General features: G+C 38.1%; 1 long non-coding RNA gene across 5 annotated transcripts in view; it reads right to left on the bottom strand.

The window, feature by feature from the left end:
- Positions 1–13,741, bottom strand: part of LOC138940389 (uncharacterized) — a 111,240-nt gene that overhangs the window by 96,301 nt on the left and 1,198 nt on the right. For all 5 annotated transcript variants that reach the window (XR_011447989.1, XR_011447990.1, XR_011447987.1 and 2 more), the window contains exon 2: positions 12,793–12,901. This is a non-coding gene — a long non-coding RNA (uncharacterized lncRNA). The remainder of the gene's footprint in view (positions 1–12,792; positions 12,902–13,741) is intronic.

Raw genomic sequence — 13,741 nt, 5'->3', positions numbered from 1 at the left:
GAGATACACGTATTACTTCGCTACGTCGCTATTCTTTGTCCCGGAAATTTTATAACCGCTTGGCTACGAGAGAGAGAGAGAGAGAGAGAGAGAGAGAGAGAGAGAGAGAGAGAGAGAGAGAGAGAAAAGAGAAAGAGTATTTCACATTGGAAGTCTCAAAGAAACGTTTGTTCAGCGCAAAAGATATTGCCGTCTGAAGCGCCGTACGTAAAAATTGTACGACGATTAAAAATCGTAATACATTATTGTAAGAAAAATTATTTGCAGTAAATTGTACAACTGCCATTAATTAAAAATTAAGAAAGAATATAGGATTTATGGTTGTTTAAAAAGTTAATGGTCGAAACGCGAGTGTTCTAATGTTTAAATGATGTCGATCTAGAAACTCATTCAGCCAGCTGTGTAAATTTTGTTTTACACCTCGATCAAGCGCGCTATTTTGCGGTCGACGCGGCAAAACCGACCTATTCTTCCGCCAGCCGTTTGCCATAAAGCGAAAATGATGCTATAACGCTATAATTTACGGCGCCATCGCCTTCGCTAACAAAAAACCGAGTTGTGGCAACACTCGCATTATCATTCACACGGTACACATCCGTCCGCTTTATACAGTTATATCGATCTATCGAGAACGTCGTATCTACGTCGATCTACTGAAAGAAAACGCGACACCAAGAGTCGTGGTAATAAATTCGCCGTTTGCGCGCAAAAAAAGACCATTTACGAAAAGGATCGATGTGCCGTTCCCTCTGAAGAAATTGTCGGTTTCATCGATATTTCCTCCTCTACCCTCATATTCCCAGGAATGTTTTCGCCGTTCGCGTTTCACGAATCGCGGCACGAAATCGGTCAGACACGTTACACATCGCGAGTCTCCGTTGTAAACACGCACGTATACCGTCCCTCGTTCCCAGGAATCTCCTTTTCACTAATTCAATGTTCGAAGAATATGTCATGGTGCGACGTCCACTTACCATTTCATGACGGCGCGGTTTCGTTCCCGAGCGGCAACTCCGACAACTCAGATTTCCGCCACGATGGGGGCTGGATATATCGTATATACTCGTAGGGTTGACCGCTCGATCGATCGCAAGTATATCCGTGACGTGGAATTATGTGCCATCGCGAGAAACGCGAACAATGTCGCTCTCCGTGGCCGACCGTCTCGATATTTCGCTATTTCGATATAATAGTTTCTCGACCATCGTATCGCGTCGGCAAACGATTCTCCTGTCACTTGCGCGCGCGCGCGCGCGCGTTAATCTTTATGCCGTATGCTAGATTATTTGATTAAATTGGGATTACTTTTTTAATAAAGCTCTCCATTTCGATATAACCAGAAATCAATAGTACAACCTTCGCGATCGTCAATAGACGGACAGGTTATATTAATTCGTGAAATGAGATATCTCGACAGTTTAATTGAATTTGTGAACCAATAGAGAGTATACATTATAATTAAAAGTTAAATCATTTTATATAATAAATGGATTAATGAAAGTTAATCAATTATTTTTTAAGTAAATATATTCATTATATCTGCATTAAGATTATAATAATTTCAACTGAGAACGCAAAAGAGGTTCGAATTTATAATTGATATATTTTCTACATTATTATTAAGAAATTATTATTATATATAATTATAGATTGTTAATTAAAAGATGTTAATTAAAAGTGAACTATATATATATAAAAAAATTATTTCTTCTTGTTTTTACACTTTTATCAAATAAAAACATCACGCAAACAAGTATTGTATATAGATTTTGGGTTTTATGGTAATTCTAAAAAATAATTTAATTCTTATTTTTATTCTGACATTTCCAATTCATTATATAGATTGCACGCGAAAGTTTGGATTTAGACAATTTCAATTTAATATCCGGAATGGATTCCGAGTTTTGTTTGGAAGTAAACAGTGCGAAAAATACATTCTTTCGTTTGATGAAATCCATTCGATTATCCATAATTGTATAATACTGATTATTGCTCGCAAGCTCGATTATTTTCTCTCTCTCTCTCTCTCACTCTTTCTCTCCAGTTGATCATTAATGCAACAACCGTTACGTACCATCCGACCGTAACTGTCTGCTTCACTTTTCAATCTATTACCAGGCACCGTCGATGTTAGTCGATATTGGATATTATGTTTGTGTATGTCTGTATGTATATGATACACGCGCTGGGAGCGAGTACACGCCCGTTTACGAGCAAAACTCGTTCGCTTATAAAATGTTAACAGTATAGCAGACACGTTTGTGCACCTCTGTGCAATGGAAAGCATTTTACGAGGCTTTTGTGCGTCGCAATGTATCATTCATCATCCATCAATTACAATGCGACGGCTTTCAAATTCTTTAATCTGATATGCACAGATTATATTGCTTTTCACTAAAAGAAAAAAGTCAATCTTGAATTAAAAAGTGAAAGCAAAAAAGGCAAATCGTTTCTCTTTTTGATGAAGAAATCTTTTAGTCTCTGTCTCTGTTTTTTAGTCTCCCAAATTATTATATCTCGGGGGGAAAAAAAAAGAACCATTTATTAAAAATATTATATTTATATATAATTCTTCATATATTTATTTATTTTTAAATTTATTTAAATGACATTGCGAGCAAATTTCACTGCCAATCGAAAATTCGCAATTATTTTGAGGCAAATTAAAATGCGATGAAAGGGTTAAACGATAAGAGAAAAACACACATGATTGTATCCAATGGAATTGCAAGTATGTGTTTACTATCGGGGAATTATCGACGTGTGGGGAATAGCGTATCGATTCGCAGAGACAATTTGCAACGATCGCTCGGTAGCAACGCAACGTTGCTAACGGCCGACGAGCGGTCATTGTTCCGCAATTATTGTCCTATCTAATCGCCACTAGTAGTTAGGAGCAAGTCGTTGAGCGTTTCTCGATATCTAATCATAAAAGTTAGTCGATGTGTGGGAGAGGCGCGATTAGAGCGATTCCATTTCGACGCGGTCCACGCCTGTTAAAGGGTTTCTAGTTGATTTTTTCTTCATTGTTATAAAATTGTAAGATTACAAAATAAAAAATGATCTAATAATATACACAAGAAATGGAAAGGATAAAAGCACTATGATATAACGAAGAATGAGTAAAAAAAAAATTGAAAATATATTATGACTAACATTATCAAGGTATAATAAAATAAGAATACGTATATAGAAGGCGATCGATCTTAAGCACAAATATGATTGGAAAATTAAACAAAAGAGGCGTATATATTAATTTCCTTGATAAGAGAGGAGAGGGATATAAAGGATGTAACTCAATTATAATTAATTAAAATCACCGATATTTACGAATCATAGCTATTATGTTGTGTTTCAAAGAATAATAATCTCGCACATATAACTATTGCCGTGACTCACGCGCTTACCGATATTTGTGTTCGCTAGGCATACAAACGTGCTTAAATCCGTAAAAGCGAGTAAACTACGCGTGCATGAGGAACAAATATTTTGAAGTCTCGTAACTACGCCGTATTCGAATGTACGAGGAAATAAATACACGATGCTCGAAGGACGCAACAACCGGCCGAGGATAGTTTAGCTTCGTTGGGAGGCGGTAAACCGTTCGATTCCTCGAATTCCCTAATTACGAGTCATTGAGACGATTTTCTGGGCTACGAACGTACGAGGCGCGCATCCGTTCGTGGAACTCCTCGGCATCGGCTAATACGATAAACGAGATCTCGGCAAATCCAATCTCGCGCAATGAGGGACGATGTCTTTCCTTTCGTTTTCGCCGCTTTCGTGCTCGACGGCATAATCGAGGATTTAATCCCCTTCCATCCTCCTCCCTCCGAATCGTTCTATCCGTAATATGCTGTAAAACGTCGTTGTGTATCCCGCCCTCTGACCCCTCCGACAGAGATCTTAGAGAGCTCTTCGATGACCTCCGTTATCGGCGATCGGCCGACACTTGCGGCTCTCTCGTGGCATGAAGTTCGTGGCCGAAGCTCCGACTGCTTATCGCCAGAGATATATTCGGACGTAAATCATTGCTGTCCGCGGATAAGATCCCAGATCACGTTTTCGCGAATTTTGCACGGCTGTGCCGACGATAATTGTAAACTTTGCCTAACGAGTCTTTATCGAGACAATGGATGTTATTGCGGCTCAAAAGACGCAGTAGCATTTTACATGCGCGCCGATATGTATGTATGAGATATTAAAACACAAATGTATAATTTAAAAAATATATAAATAATATAATTAAAATAATATATGATTGAGTTATCACATATAACATATGAGATAACTCAATATCTTGCATAAAGATTAATGTAACATATGAGATATGTCAAAACTGTGAGGATTCAGAGTAAAAAGAACATGTTTGTATCATTCAGATCATTTTAGGTCCATTTATTATCTTCCACTCTTCGTACATCCGGTTGTGCGGAAGCAAAAAAGCTAATAGATCTTTTTCCCTTGCGCGGTCACGCGTCTCAGTCACGTATCTCTCTTTGAAAAATCCTAGATACGCGACTGGTTTATACCGCGGCTAAGATGAATGTGAGCAATGAAATACGAATATAGACGGTAAATCAGAGGGTACACGAAACACGCGATACGAGCAGAGCATGGAAACCGTTTCGAGTCTGACTGCACACGCTGATATGTATGTCCGAAGAAGAGAGAGCAGACGGAAGCGATATATCGCCACCCAGATTTTGACAGCGCTGATCGGAACAAGGATTTCTTTTCTTTACGACTTACGAGCCGACGAAGATAGGGACTCTTCCAGCGTATAAAAACTTATGTTTATTTTCTTATTACGATTAAATGGATCTTATCGGTTTCCTTGACAATTCTACTAATCACTATCGAGCGAAATACGCGACAGAATTTTCGTCAATGAGATTAATAATGACGTCAAATAAATTTCAGCCAATTTATCGCGCATCGCGTTCGCGAATAAACGTTTTGACACAACGGCATAACGTGACCGCGCTTAATTTCACATCGTTATAGCGACGACGTAACGAGCGTCAGAATTCTAGAACATTCTACCAAAACGATCATTCGAGCTCAGTGCGATTAAATCGGGTGGTAACCGTATTTCTTAATTAATGGTGCGCGCGCGCCGCGGGAGCCGCGGCTGTAATTAAATCCGCGTCACGGCGGGATACGCGGACGTTAGCGTACATAAATCCGTTCGCTTTGTAATTAAAGTACACAACATCGTTTTCTTCGTGCTGGTCGCGAGCGTGAATCGTGTTACGCGTCGCGCATTTAACGCTATTGTCGCGTCTGTATTGTACCAAGATTCAATATAAATACCGAAGAAATGATTTAGCAGTTGGAACAAAAACTGATAGCTACTTCCGCCGATCAGTTGGATACTTAAAGAGTTAGAGAACTAACTAACTAAATCATTAGAGTTTATTACTAGATGGGATAACGAAACGTTCGCGATGCTGCTCTATAAATTAAAATGTTATTAAGATAAAAATATATTATTTTTAGAAAAAAAAAAAAAAAAAAAATTATAAAGAATCGTTGGATGATAAAAAATTGATAATCATTCTTTTATTCAGAGCGTTAAAACCGATATTGAACGAGAAATATTTTATCACATTTAATATTATTATCTAGGTCTCTCGAGTAACTTTTTGTACTTGAAGTATTTAAAATATTACAGTGAATAAACTGTATCTCTTCTCCATGTATTATATCCTCATAACAGCGTGAATTATTCGAAAATGGTATCTGGTAAATGTTTTTGCACTTGCTACCGTTTCACGAAACAGACGCCAGACAGTTCCCGATATAACTGGACGCATTGTATTCGGCGAAATTGTCACAGCCGATAATCTTTATGTCAGATCAGTTTAAGGATTTAGCCTATTGAAGTGTCTATTGATTCGGCACCCTTCGCAGTTTTTCGGCGCGTGAATTGAAAGAACGCGACAGAGACCCGCGCGAACTTTGCAGATGCGAGACACAAAAGGCTCGAGATTAGACGCGTATCTTTTATTCCGTGCAGCTTCCGAATATTGTCACGCGTACATGCCGGCAACGATACGTACACATATGAATCCCTCGGCATCTTTGTCGCGACGATCGGTCGCGCGCGCACGCACGCACGCACGCGGATCTCGGTTTACTTCGTAGAGAGCTAGGAATCGCTGCCGTGGTAACCCAGTTTCGCTTGTCGACGAGAATGCCGGAGGCGTCGTCGAATCGACGACGAGGGCTTTGTTAGAAACTCCGCTCGTGGCAAATACGCCAAGCATCATCCGTCTAACTTCATGTAACGCGCTATCAAGCGCAAACCAGATTATCCCGCAACCTGAACTCGCGATAGCGTTTGCTTGTTACCGTACAGCAAGCCGAGAGTACCTTGAGATGATGACTTGAGTATGAACGAGAAATTATCACGAATATACCGCTTACGATACATTGATACGAACTTTGGATCCATCGTGTAACTAGTTTCTACTAGATCAATATTGATGTAAAGGAATAATCTAAATGACAAAAGCTTTCCTTTTGCAATATTATTCTATAAACTATTGTTTCTGTCTCTCTCTCTCTCTCTCTCTCTCTCTCGTATGTGATCAATATAAAAATAAAATAAATTTAATATGTAATTTTTTAACAGAAAAATTATAGTATCATTTATCGAGTCATTTCGAGAATAGTGCAGGGAAGACTAAACGTTAAAGAAGAATTCCAGAATTTTTTTTTTTCCGTTACGAATAAACTATCCATAAAAATAATCTCATGTTCTATACATCGCAAACACATATCACATTTGGAAAGATCATTTGATTAAATGATTTTATCATTAGACTGTGAGAAATCTATATAATAGAGATATCAAAGATAATAAACCTATACCCTAAATTTGATTAACAAATTCGTCATTTATCACATTCTTGTTCATAATTCTTTATCTTAAATTCAAATGTCATTTATCATATCCGCTGTTTATAATTCTTTATCTCAAATATGTAAAAAATCAGAGAGAGAGGGAGAGAGACGACTGGAACAATTCTTGTTATTGCGAAAATCGGTATATCATCGATATCGTTAGTTGTCCGCAAACTGCATCGTTTTCCCACGTAAAGCGCGATATATCGAGTCTGGCGAACGTGAGGTCTATTCGCGGTATTAACTTCCACGTAAGCCAAATGTCTATTTCGAAAGTCGATGGACGTAGTCGGGAGATAAGACACGGAGGGGGATGTGATTGCGAATAATAGGACGATCTGTGCGCAAATGTTCTCATAGATATACAGCGGTAGACCGACTATCGGAACCGCGGCGTTATCGTTTCGCTGATAGCTGGCACTAGACGCAAGTTACGTAACACTTAGGGTCAACGTATCCACTGGCTTTATGCAATTGCACGTCGGTATGCTATGAATAGCTCTGCCAGCCAGCGACGGCCGTAAACCAACTTTACCGCGAACAAGTCGATGCACTCGGTTTCATATAAATGCGTAAGAAAATTTTATTTTTGCGTCGCGACGTGTTACTTGTAAACCACTCGATTGGCAGATTATCAAACGTACAAAGCGTTATATGATATATTGTATCTACAATAAACATTATGATTTTTATCTCTTGCACCTCTATCTCTTTAAGAGAGATTAAGAGAGGCACGTACTCTTTAATTAATCTTGAATTAGATAAGAGAATAATATCGTTTTGTTTCGCTTTTATTTATATCTCAAAGTATTTTCTATACTTTGCGATATTTTTCATTTATTTATAAAGTTGTATACGTTCGCGTATATGTATACGCACAAGAATCGTTTAAATATATTAAATTTTTATATTGTGATGGAGAGACATGTCTATAAGCAAATAATTTTTTTTTTTTAACAGATGGTAATATTTAATATAAATGGCGGATGTAGATAATAATATTTAAATATATATATATATTTAATTATTATTATCTACATCCGCCATTTATATTAAATATTACCATCTGTTAAAAAAAAAATTATTTGCTTATAGACATGTCTCTCCATCACAGTATAAAAATTTAATATATATATGTATAATTGATTAAATATATTAAATATGATGATTAAAGATACAATTGTCTAAATGTAATGATGTGGATTAGATGTGAGATTATATAGATGCAAATTATACAATACATTGCAGTTATCGAAACAATTTTTTCATAAAATCTTATCACACTACAATGCGTCTTTATCCATCAACGAATTATAATTAAAGCTTTTCAATATGTAAATTTATATGTAAATTAACATATGTAAATTTTTGCGCACACTATTGCGTACAATTTTTTCAAGCGGTAGTTTGTTTGACGATATTTCTTTATATGTCACACATCGAGTATAACTTGGAGCGAGCTTTGGAGAGACAGGAATGGTTGAAGTACAAAAATACATGGGCTAAGCCGTTTTCTTTGTTCGAAGGAAATAGCAACATTGTACTGCGCGTAATCCATTATCGTTCTCTATTCGCTCATTTCGTGTCGCAATCATTGCAAGTATTACAAATTAACATTGAAACTAATAAATCCGAATGGACAAAATATCGCGTTTTATTGTAACAGAATTGTTTGTGTGATTCAATTTATTCTATTTCATATTCCTAGTTTTATATATATCAGAATACATGAATTATTTTATAAATCAAAGTTCTTTAAAGATGGTGGAGAAAACGATGTTAGCAGGTATAAATCGTGTTGATTTTTTGGAAAGTGTGACACGTTTAAAGATCACTCGTTGTCAATGGGCCACTCGATGGGCCACTCGATGAGCCACATTATAACGTATCGCGGTTACAGCGCGAGAATGATTACGACGCCTTATTTAGGTAGATAACGATATGGATCGTAGAATGAATTCGATCGTGGGAGGGCGGGACAGCTCGGCGAGCGACTTTCGAGGGGCCCGTTCATGTCGAACGCGGAAAGTAGAACGTTCGCGTAGAAACGCGTGGATGGTTTTAGGGTTGAAATCCGGGAAGGAGAGCGTCGCGCGTTCTCCGACGAGTGACGACGCGCCTTGTAATTTCCAATCCCGATGTAGCCGGGAAATGCCGGGCATGGGGTAGAACACGATGGTGGCCCGGTAACGGTGGTGATGGTCGACGGGGGATGATGGTGGTGGTGAAGCCGCTGCTGTTGCTGGCAGTGGAAACGGGCGTAGTAGTGGTGGGCTTTACGCGGGGTAAGAAGCCTCGCGAGAGGGGAGAAGAGGGGGGGGGCGCATACGACCCCTGCTGCCGATGCTTAAGCAGCCGAGGGGGAAGAGACCCTGGTAGCCTGCGAGTGCAGCGAGCATGCGCAGCCGAAAGTGAAACCGAAAGTGCACGCCCATCCGGGGCAATGCCGCCCCTGAACCTAGACCTATACACCCCCGCTCTCTCCTTTTCTCTTTCTCTCTCTCTCTCTCTTCGGCACCCCAACCCGATCAACCCGGTGCCCCTAACCTTCAAACTCCAACCTCTAACTGGGCGCCACTCTCCCCTCGTTGCTTTTCCTATCCTCTCCACCCCGGAGGCCAGCTAACCCCCGCCGACCAACGCCGCCGCTCGTTCTATCGCGTAGCTGCAAACGAGGCTCCCAGGATAACCCTCCGCGTCCTCACCGAGGACGCGCGTGTACGCCGGTGGGGAAGGGGGAGGAGGGTGAAAAATGAATGCGCGCAGACGGTTAGCGTAACAATGACGACTTGGATTACGCGCTTTATCGCGTTTCCGATGAGAATGGATGTTAATGCAATGCCGTGGATTCGACAACGGGAGTTCTGCGGTTTTTTTTCCTTCTTTTTTCATCTCTCATAGTATGCTTCCGATCTTGGTGAGAATTTGTAAGAATTGACACCGCGAGATGTCATGTACATGTGACTCTCGCGACTTTCGCTACCGCGAGTATAGTTGACGTTACGTGCTTACGATCGGCGTGACATTTAGCATGCATTATCGTGAATATCTGTACGTCTTCCCATACCTATGCCTATGACTGTCAACTTTTGTCGGCGATGAAGAAAGCGAGGTTCAAATATTACAATTTTATCACCCGAGTTTGCAATCGCGACAGAGGCGTACAGAATATTCAAATTTAAATGCAAAATATTTTTGCCGTATCATGCACAAACGTCATTGCGCAAATATTTTTATCATCGCAAAGTAGTGTAGAGAAAGAAGAAAGCCGGAGAAATTTCTCTCCCGATGCGAAATTGTCACGAAATTTTCCTACCGTTCTACTTTTTTCGATTCATCCTTGTAAAGGGGCGGATTTTTAATAGCGCACCCCGGGTACTTCTTAATGCGCGAATGGGGGGACAGGGTTTACGCGTGTTCTTTTCAGTGTGACATCTGGTTCTTTATATATCCGAACTCGTCTTTATATATACGTAAACTACTCGTCTGCCTGCAACCTCCCCCTCCGGTTCCGCTCTTCTTCCCTATGACGTATAGCGTCGTATGTACCGGCTTAAAGCCTCATTCACGGTCACCGTCCTAGAAACCCGAACCGATCAAAACAGCTTTTTCACGGGGAGCCCTCTCGAGAGAACGCTGGATTATCCTTTCTCGGGTACCCCGTAGGCAGTGGCAACGGTCGGGTTCCCTCGCGTCTGATCATCGACCGGCGAAATTCGGGAACCGACTGACCTGGATTTCCGCCGCGGCGCGGGACTCACTCAGCTCTTGTACAATATTTACACGAGTCGATACAAATGGCGAGTCCTCGCCATGCCGGCGAATCAAATTCGTCTCTCTCGACGTCAATGTGCTCGAGCGCGATATATACTTCGTTCACTCCGGGCTTTTGTTATTTATCGTCATACCTGGGTATTTATTGGAGGAGAATTCACGCGTGAACGAAATATTCTCATCGTGAATCTCTCGACGTATTCATCCGCCGTTCCCGAACCCGATTGTTTGTCTATGCCATTGAAAAAAATCTTCGTAATATGTCGAATAGATTCGTCAAACGCAAAATTTGATTGGGTTTCGTTTATGTTAGATCCATCATAATCAAATCTAACGCAACATTTATTTTTACACACAAATCTCTTTGTTAGATAGAAAATAAATAAATTTAACTATAATTTTAGATAATAATAATAATAATAATAATATAAATTATGTAAATATTAATAATTTGATTAAAAATTTCAATCAATTAATTAAACTATTATTGGTCGTTGAAAGAATGATCGCGCATCATCGTTTTCCAAAACGCTCGTGATGCTCTATGTCAGAGCAGCATAAAATTCAACCATTATATGATTTTAGTATCGAAAATTTTTACGCACTACTTTTATCAACATCCGCAATTTATGGACTCGTGTCGCGTGCGAATTGGGCGGTATCAAGTTTCCTTACGGCTTTACGATCGCCGATAAAATTATGCAACGTAATCTAATACGTATCTCGTTTCGCTTTGCCGTTGCGAAGCCGGCTCGTTGCGTAGTTTCGGTCGAAAACACACTAGATTATACTCGGGCAAACAGAATCAGCTCTTTACGATTTATTCCGTATGACTGAACTATGTGGGAATGCTATATAAATACATTTAGCGTTGCGTTTGAACAAACTTTATACGTGATTTATTGTTATAATAAAATAGATATGGATTAGAATATAATACGGTAATACATTTATAATTGAAAAGCCTCCCAAAAATAAATAAAGTAGATATATAAAATATTTTTAACGTGTTTCTGAATTTTATAAAATTTTAAGTGGCTATAATAATGTTATAAAATATTATTTGTTCACAAATTTTATTTATTATCTTACTATTATATATAAATGAGATATAATAGTATCAAATATAATGAAATCAGAAAGAATAATTAATCTGTAAAAGTAATTTATTAAAAAAATAAATTTTTTATCAGGATATAAAAAAGAAATATCTCTTGTATCTACTCTCCTTTAGTTGTGTATCTATTCTGTTTGTTATTAATACAATTCGCATACATATTATGTAATTTCTTTTTAAAAAAGTAACTTGGCACACAGAATAGAGCATTTCGCGAAAGATTTGTTATCCGGCATATATTTTTTCCAATTAAAGTAAAAATATCAGCAAGTTTGATAAAATATCAGTTATACCGGAAAGAAAAATCTTTGATGTATGTATTCTGTATGCGATTATAAATATTTTATTCAGCATAAAATAATCATTAAGAGAAAATATCTTTCCTATTGATGATGTTCTCTTTTATATTGCAGATAAGTCGAACGCTCAATAATTCATGACATTTACATGTTAAATCAGAATGTTGTTTGTGCGACTCTTTCGCTGACAGTTGCGATAACAAGTTCGCAAAAGTGAGTCGAGAAATGACGGATAAAACGCTCCTTCGATTTATCATCGATAAATTGCTTCAATAGCATATATGTGTATATTTGCAGATATAAATTTCTCGACAAATATTAGATATAACTTCGAATACACGTACACAAGTATATTTTATCAATGTATGATATACTTTTATTTATCTAGTTTTATACTTGTGCCTAGTCGTTGTCATAGCTATGCCGCATAAATAAATGCATCGAATAAAAAAGTATCGAAAGATTCTCGTTGGATTCTCTGAAATCTAAAGCGCCGATGACATTGAAAATAATATGCAAGAGACAAGTTTGCGGTAGTCTAAATTAAAATTCGCCTCGAGAGACTTGTCTACTTGGCTAATCATGTCCTATATTACGAGTTTCTATAACATGCAATTAGCATAAATCGAAATTCCAGTGGAAAAGATTTTATCTGGATAAATATGTCGGGACTATTTTATCGAGACTTACCTGGATAGGAATTGAAATTTTTCGCGCATAAATATTTCCAATCGTGATATACATCATTGTCGAGAACTGCACATCTCCAAATGTCATCGCAAAGTTGTCAAAATGAAATCTGCAATGAAAAATGCTTGGAGGTTATGTTATATAATTTAAAATAATTGCAAAAATAAAAGAAAGTGATACGATAAATCATTTGTTATCTTTGTAGTAAAATTTATTAGAAACAGAGAGAGAGAGAGAGAGAGAGAGAGAGAGAGAGAGAGAGAGAGAGACAATATATTTTTTTTAAAAACAGATTTATCAAAAACAGATATGTGATAAAAAGATGTTTTTATCGTTTTATTTAAATCTCGTCGGCTGATTTTGCTCGGTTTTAAACATGACCGTTTCATTTTTTATACGGTAAAATAGCGTAGTACGATCCGATTTTCATAGATACCCATGGTCGTGGCATTTCGCGAATTTACGACGTACATCTCGCAGGGTTTAATGGCACGTAGACGCGTAACAGGGAAAAAAACACCGTGTACAGACGTTTTAGTAGAAACTATTATTTGTAATTGCTGTTAACGCATCCGTTGTGAATCATTCGTCGGAGCGGAGAACGTGAAGTTGTTCACGTACACCCGACTCGAGTTCGCGTGTATACGTACATAAATAAACTCCGATTACATCATATGTTGATAATGAAAATAACAGTAAAAAGTCGTCGCAACGTGAAATACTGTGAACAACAAGCGTAAATTAAGATTGTATAATTATAGTTGGTATATTAAACGATCGCGTGTAATATATGCATGTATATTATTTTTGCGTCTGTGTATGCGTGTATATATTACTTGAGATCTCTTAAAAGAGATGAAATGAGACGAACGTGTTATTCGAAAAATATTATTTACCTAGTTTCCAGATACTCCTCTTACATTTGAAAAAAGTTGAATCAAACAATTTT

Source organism: Polyergus mexicanus, unplaced genomic scaffold (genome assembly GCF_030449975.1).
Source record: "Polyergus mexicanus isolate NDT 795.1 unplaced genomic scaffold, iyPolMexi1.0 SCAF_16, whole genome shotgun sequence".
NCBI classification, from domain to species: Eukaryota; Metazoa; Arthropoda; class Insecta; order Hymenoptera; family Formicidae; genus Polyergus; species Polyergus mexicanus.
This window is presented reverse-complemented; position numbering and strand designations above follow the sequence as displayed.